The sequence below is a fragment of the Egretta garzetta genome, unplaced genomic scaffold (genome assembly GCF_000687185.1).
Source record: "Egretta garzetta isolate BGI_Z169 unplaced genomic scaffold, ASM68718v1 scaffold101, whole genome shotgun sequence".
In the NCBI taxonomy this organism is placed as follows: Eukaryota; Metazoa; Chordata; class Aves; order Pelecaniformes; family Ardeidae; genus Egretta; species Egretta garzetta.
The window spans coordinates 352,285-359,168 of record NW_009258666.1 but is presented as its reverse complement, the minus strand read 5'-3'; the positions used below and the strand labels follow the sequence as shown (position 1 = coordinate 359,168).

The following is a 6,884-nucleotide window of genomic DNA, read 5'->3' as shown; positions in this document are numbered from 1 at the left end:
GACCCTGACGCAGCCGGTATCCCCTCTGCGTGGAGCAGACCCCCGCTGCTCACCCCTGCTGTGGGCTTGCCCTGTGTTTCATGGGCACGTTTGTCCGTGTGGTGACCTGGAGGGGACTGAAGAGCACTTTTACGGTTTTGGTGGGATGCAGTGGTGACATCCTGTATGTGTCTGGAAGCGGAGAGTGTTCGGTGCTCACTGATATCAGACTATGGCCCAAGGCAGCCGTGACTTTCCATCCTGAGAGATTCTGCGAGTTCGGAGAACTCTGGAATTTCCCCTGGGGAGAATTACTGGGTTAAACAAGTACTTCCCCCCCCCCCTTTACTCACTTGTGAAATTTCATTCAGGTTTGACTAAGAGAAACCCTGAAAATTACCATTTCCCTTCTGATGTCAGCACCATCCTGGCACCCTGCCTGTGAATAACTGAACAGGAATGTTTTAAAGCCGGCACTTGGGCTGCAGCTGCAGCTACACCTCCAGACGCCGTGGTGGGAGACCTGCTCTGCCCCGGCCAGGGCTGAGATGTGGGATACGCTCAGACCGCTGCATAACACAGCCAGCTCAAATTGTCGACAGTGGGTTTACACTTCCTTAACGCTTTTAGTGTCCCAAGCGGTGGTTTCAGCAGTGTGAAGCACGAGGCACAGAAGAGGGAGGGTACCCGCTCTGAAAAGGGCCATTCTGTTTTGGGTTTGTGGACTGAATTTGATCTTTTCGGTGAGTTGAACATGCAGTGTAGCCTGCAAAATCTTGCTGTGGATTCGTTGCCTGCATTGCCTTTGTAGGTGACTACATTTTTCTTGTTGGAACAGAGGTCTGGATCTGAATTCAAAAGGTCATCTAGCCTGCTGTCCTGCTTCAGGGCCGGATCAGCTATACCTGAGAACAGGGCAGGCAGCAACGAACGCGATGGAGCCTCAGTCTGTTTCAGTGCTTTGCTACCCTTAGCATTACATTAGGAGAAATACTCCTGACTCAAATCGTCTTAAATTGAGTATCTGTTGTTGTCCTAGTCTCTCTAAGTGTGGAGAACAGAAGCAAAAGCATACGGTAACCTGCTTCTAAATGTGTAGCTTTCTGCCCATCCCCTATTTCCTTGAGATAAACTTGCTAGTTAAATTGCAAAATGTCTCCCTTTATGCTTCCAGATCACTGTGCTTGCTGGGGATTGCGTTGAAGGGATTGGACTGTCCTGCTTTGCCACCTGAACTTCTTCCAGGGTCCCAGAGCTGACCGGGCTCACTCTGTACTTCTCTGTATGGGAACCTTCCCGTAGGCTTGTTTGGAGTTTTGTACTTCATAACAGTCTGATGATGGATTTAAAGTCCAAATAACTGTAGGACTATGCACCCTGTACAAGTTTAGGAGGAGAATCTGGTATTCATTAACTGTATGTAAATAATTAAACCAGTGCCAGACTAGAGGTGGTCTTTCCTCAGACATACTCCTTGTGAAATGGTTTGAAGAAAAGTTCTTAACCTCGCTGCAGAAGGTACATTGAAACGGTGAAAGTGCTGGAATTAGTTAAAACTTGGTATTTTTTCTTTAAATTAAATATCTCTGACTTCAGAGCTGGCGTTGCTAATCAAGGAAAAGGCTTCCCATTCAAGGCCAGTTTACTGAGCGTGATCACGTGTTCTCAGAAATTGCCTTTTTGTTGTGCTGCGGCTGCACGTGTTGTGTCAGTGGTCTAAGGAGCGCTGGAGTCCTGCCCTTCAGGCTGGGGTAGCTGTGTGGGTGGGAGGGTATTTTTTTAATTAAAAACCCCCTTCAAACTCATTTGCTTACTGTTGCGTGGGGGGCTTGCAGTAATTATAGTGCGTTGGATCCTCTGGAAAGGATTCAGGGCATATCACAGATTTAAACGTTTATTTATTTTTTTAAATTGCATGTAGATAATTGGACGGTATTGTGATAGGAAGCATTTAAGTATCAAAGTATCTCCTAGTCTTTCAGTTTATTGTGATACACCAGCGAGGCTAGTGTGAGCAGTTCTCCACCTCTCGGAAGCCTTTCCTCGCCTCCGCACCCTGCAACTGCGTGCATGGGAAATCTTCAGAGTGGGTGCTCAAAGCCAGACCTCTCAAAATCAAGGTTAATTCTATAACTACTGGATCATACTTTCTCTCTGGACATGGGGGTTACACCTAGAACAGTTTTCTTTGGTTTTACGAAAATTCATCTTGCTGGAAATGTCGCTTCTAGCCGCCTCTGGGCAGAACGTGGCTCCCCTGGAGCAGGGGATGAGTGGGGAAGGGACTTGGAGGTGATGAGTGTGCTAATCCTGGATGAGGGTTCATAATAGAAATGGCGGAAAAAGCATCCTTACTCACCTCATGCTCTGGAGGAGAATCAAAATGCCTGGCTATCTACCATCTACTCTTGGATATGCAGAAGAGAGGGACAGACCTATCCCAAATTATCCTACCTGCCTGTACTTTAAAGGTACTTCCGAAGCGCCTTCTCTGGCCTTCCTGTTCGGTTCACAAGGCATGACAGCGTTGCAAAAGCTTGTTTCCACGTTAATTGTGATTGATTGCCTTGCAATCTAGGACAAGATTTCCTTTGAAAAGCTATATGCTGATTTGGTGTTGGGAATTAAAATCAGATGAAGTGATTAGTGTTCTATGAAATATCCCAGAGCAATTGAATGCTCCGCAGCTTTCAACTGTGTTTTGGCCCTTAACCCTTGCCTCCCTTCTTCTTCTCTGGAGCAAGGTGCTAAATCTTGTCCGCACGCTCAGGCGAATAACTCATTAGGTGTATTGAATCAGGAGATCGTGGTGTAATTTGCTGCCGAGCTTCGGAGTGTGGATTTACTGGCTTTAATGATGAATGCGGAGTGTGTTGGAAGTGCACCGTGTCAAGGCAGTGGTGATACTTGTACTGCATGGTGAGCATGTATTGAGGTTAGCTTTAAATCTGGTCACTCTGTAAATGGCAATGAACTGCTCAGTCTCGTCACTGCTGTCAAGGTACAGTCGTGTCTCATCTTCCTTTTCTCATATGAGTTGTCTTACAGTTTCTTGTTATACCTGTTCCTGAAACCAGTGAAGACTTTGCAGCGTTGGCTGTTCCTCCTCCCCCCATGGCATTGGCACAGTTACGAATTTTTGTATCTTCTCACCAGCTGCCAGCACGCACTCCTTTCAACTTGCTAAGCAACTCTCCACGTTGCTCGTTTTGCTTTAAAAGAAAGCTGGATTTTTTTGGGCATAGAGGGAATAAAAGCCCAAGGACAAAAGTGTGGGGCAGTGGACCTAGGCCTCAAAAATCACTATAACCAAGGGTTGGCGGGCTTCTTTTTTTTTAAATTACTATTTTTAAATAACAATGACCTTGTGTCACTGTGGGGCTGGGATTCATATTGGGTTTGCCAAGTGTAACGAACCTGAATTACGACAGCATTGGCTTGATGAAGGCTCTAGTAGTGCATCTTCGCTGCTGTCTGGGAGCTGCCTTGGCTGCAGCTCTGAGTTTCTTGCCTACGTAGTCTTTTCATCTCCCCCAACCTCCTTTCCTCTTACCAACGCAGGCATGACAGCAGCTCTGCTTTCTGGATGCAAATAGATCATTTGGGTATAAATACTGGAGATTGGTTGTTGCTTGCTATAAAGTTACTGAGTGCATCCTTGGTAAATGCAGATGGTAACTTGTCATTACTGCAATTTTAAATATTTTTGGTTCCATGGAACCAAAGTGGAGTCTTGAAGGCTGAATTTTAAGGCTAAAATAAGAGAAGGCTCAATAAAAATCCATAAAAATAGCACCCAAATTTGTCAGCTGCTGTAATGAGAAGGGAAATAACTTTTCTTCTTCCTATTAGCAAAACAAAGCTCTGTTACCTTGTGTCACGTTGGCTATAAAATACCGATGTGGGGTCAGGAGGGATGGACAGGCCTTAAGGTCTGCTAAGTTGCTGCCTAATGAGGTGAGGCTAAGGCTGATACAACGCAATACAAAATGTGCTGCTACCCTGTAACTGAGGTTTATTTGAGATACTCTTGAAGTAATTAGCAGATCATGACCCCAGTGCTCCTGGCTGGGATAAGGGTGTGCCTTTGGGCAGTTAAAGCTGGCTGATCCCCATTACCCCATCCCAAAGCAGAGGTGACGTCCACCACTGAACTGTGAGTTCGAATTCAAGGTCTGGGAGGCGGGGGTGATGGAGCACGGGAGTTAAGTGCTAACTTAAACTGAGATTGCCTGTCTCTTCCACAGGTTCGTTCCAAAACTCACATTCCTCGGATTATTTTGATCTTCCTTTATGTTGCATTTTACACATTTTTAAATAAATGCAGTTATTTTGCAGAAGTGAGGGAGAGCCTGTGTAATGCTGAAACGTGGCTTGGAGAAACTACAGGCCCCGACACGCAGCTCTTATTAAAGCAGGCAGCTGCTCTGGACAAGATGGAGCCCTGCACGCTGAGATGAGGTAGCCTCCGACAGCTGTACCTCTCTCTTACGACGAGCGTGGCTGCGTCCTCCTCCATCTTAGTGTTGTGTGTGGTAGGAGAGGTAGGACCATGGAGACCTGTGGCGTTTTAGAGCCCTGACCTGGTCCTGAGATGCTTCTCAGGGATGCCCTTAGCACCCCAGCATGGTAAGAAGTCATGGGATATTTGCCTGTCCAGCTGAGGCTGTTCACCCGCCATTTATTCTGGTGTAAAATGAGACAAATTTGCAAAGTGATGAGATATTCAAATACAGATCGAGCTTTCAGACAGACACAGGTGGGTAGAAACCTGCAATGCTGCATTTTACGGATGAAGAGCTAGTAAGAAATTGTTTTTAGAAAGCTAGGAGGCTATGCTGGGGGTGCTTTACCAATGCTTGAACGTGTACTGGGACCCATCGGATTTCTGTGCAGAAAGGGCTCTTAATAAATTGATAAAACTAACTTTGTTCTGGAAAGTAAACTCTAGTGAGCCTCTTGCATTGTGTCTTCCTTCAGGCCTAAAGTTTTGGGAAACGTCCACCGTGTTCAGTAGCAAAAGACATCTGTCTCTGAGTTCAGTATTGCTCGTTTGAAAGGAAATGGGGGTTACGGAGAATTAGCTGGATGGCTGAAGTTTGCCACGGGTCGTAGTTGTCTGAATGTATTTGTGGGCCCTCTGAAGCACTTTCAGGTTTTCAGTGGCACTTAGTGCAAATATTTTGCATCTTGCTAGCGATCTGGAACAGCTGCTCTCTTACTGATCGAAATTGGATCACTTAAGTAGTGGTGACACTTAGAATAATTTTGCTCTTCCATCCTAGCCCTTCCTCCTCTTGTTTTTTTATGGCTTGCTCTTGGCCCTGTCCCATTTCTGTGGTACAACATGAGCTTGCTTGCTCCTTCTAGTGTGTAAGTAGACCTGGAACGAAAATGCTGTAATGAGACACTTAACCGTCTTTTTGTTGACTTGCCTCCAGTTCATTAGAGCAGACGTAGGAGGTTGGCTAAACTTGAAGCCTGATTTAATATTCAGGAAGGAAGTTTCTTTCCATCTTAAAAGGAACACCACCTCATTACAACTATCGCATGTTCCTTGGGATAATCACTCATGGAACTGAGGTGCAGCTTTCTTTACCTCTTGGTATTGCTCAGATTTTGGGAGGAGTCAACAGTGGCACTTAGGAAATCTTGGGGCAAGTTGGCTGAATAATGTGCTTCTAAATTCAGTTGAAGTCTGCGAGTGAGGGGATAGCTAGGTACCCAGTTATTTCGCTAGAATGAAATTATATTTTCGTGCTTAAATACAAGTTGAAATTATTGGAGATGTTAGAGATCACACTGCCTGTCTAAATAGCAAATTGCATAATCTGACTCGTGACTAACTGTGAAATTAGTGAAAATTTCACTAGTCTCCAGCTGTTGTGAAAGAATCTTAATCCTTTGTTAATTTTGACTGCATTTGATTCAGTAAATGATGTTTGTCGGAGTCTCCTGCCATGTTAAAATAACCATGTAGGTAGCTGACAGCTCCTGCTTCAGCATCTGACTGATACAGAAGGTACCAATTGCCCAGCTGGGTCACCCGGGCTGGGATGGGTTTTGGGACAGGGACAACGCATGTCGTCCAGCCAGCTGCAGAGAGCGAGTGAGCCATGCCACGGGCAGACCCAGCCTAGGCTTGGGCTCTTCTCTTCCCCGCTGTTCAGAGCCCTTGCAAAGGCATTACATTATGGTATTTCGAAGCAAGGTGCATGTTTAGTCGCATCATCGCCATCGTGCTGGCAGAAGAGAGATGAAGGGAGAGGGAAATTAATCCTCTGGTTGTTGCCTAATTTTCAGGTGTGAGCCTGGTTGTGGGCAAGGTTCGGTCTGGTCCTAACTTTGCCTAAAACCAAAGCGGAGTTTTTCCCCCTCTCCCAGGTCAGCCAGCCCACCTCAGCGTTTACAGCGTAAATCTTACCTGAGGTCCTTTTTGTACTACACCTCTTTACAAGTCCAGAAGAATGCCCTCTTAATGTGAGCATGTATCTGCCTTCGAGTAGATCCTGAAGATTGCAGAAAACCAGTTGTGTGTCGTCTTTAGATATGATAGTGGTTGAAATATTATATCGAGGGTCCTGAGAGATACCTAAATAAATGGCGTGATAAACAGCATGGCCATGTGTCAGAGACAACAACTGACTGAAGAAAGGAACTGAAATCCCGAGCCTTGATAAGCTGGATTTGTTGAATTTGTAAAGGAGGTCTTAAAGTCAGGCTGGGAAGGAAAGATGAGGTCAACAAATGCACTTTGTTTAAAACAGGGGCAGGCTTGGCACTTTTAAAAAAAAAATAGAAAAAAACCCAGAACCCTGCTTGTACTTGGGCACGAACATTGTACTCATGTCGGGTTATTTTCAGTGAGGCTTTGAGATGGGGCTCTCATTTCACTTCCCCACCAG

The 6,884-nt window shown here is 45.6% G+C and overlaps 1 protein-coding gene across 1 annotated transcript in view; it reads left to right on the top strand.

The window, feature by feature from the left end:
- Positions 1-698: 698 nt before the first annotated feature.
- ARID1A (AT-rich interaction domain 1A) overlaps positions 699-6,884 on the top strand; it is a 55,618-nt gene continuing 49,432 nt past the window's right edge. Inside the window, exon 1 of the mRNA XM_035903989.1 lies at positions 699-722. The gene's annotated coding sequence lies outside the window, so the exon portion shown is untranslated. The remainder of the gene's footprint in view (positions 723-6,884) is intronic.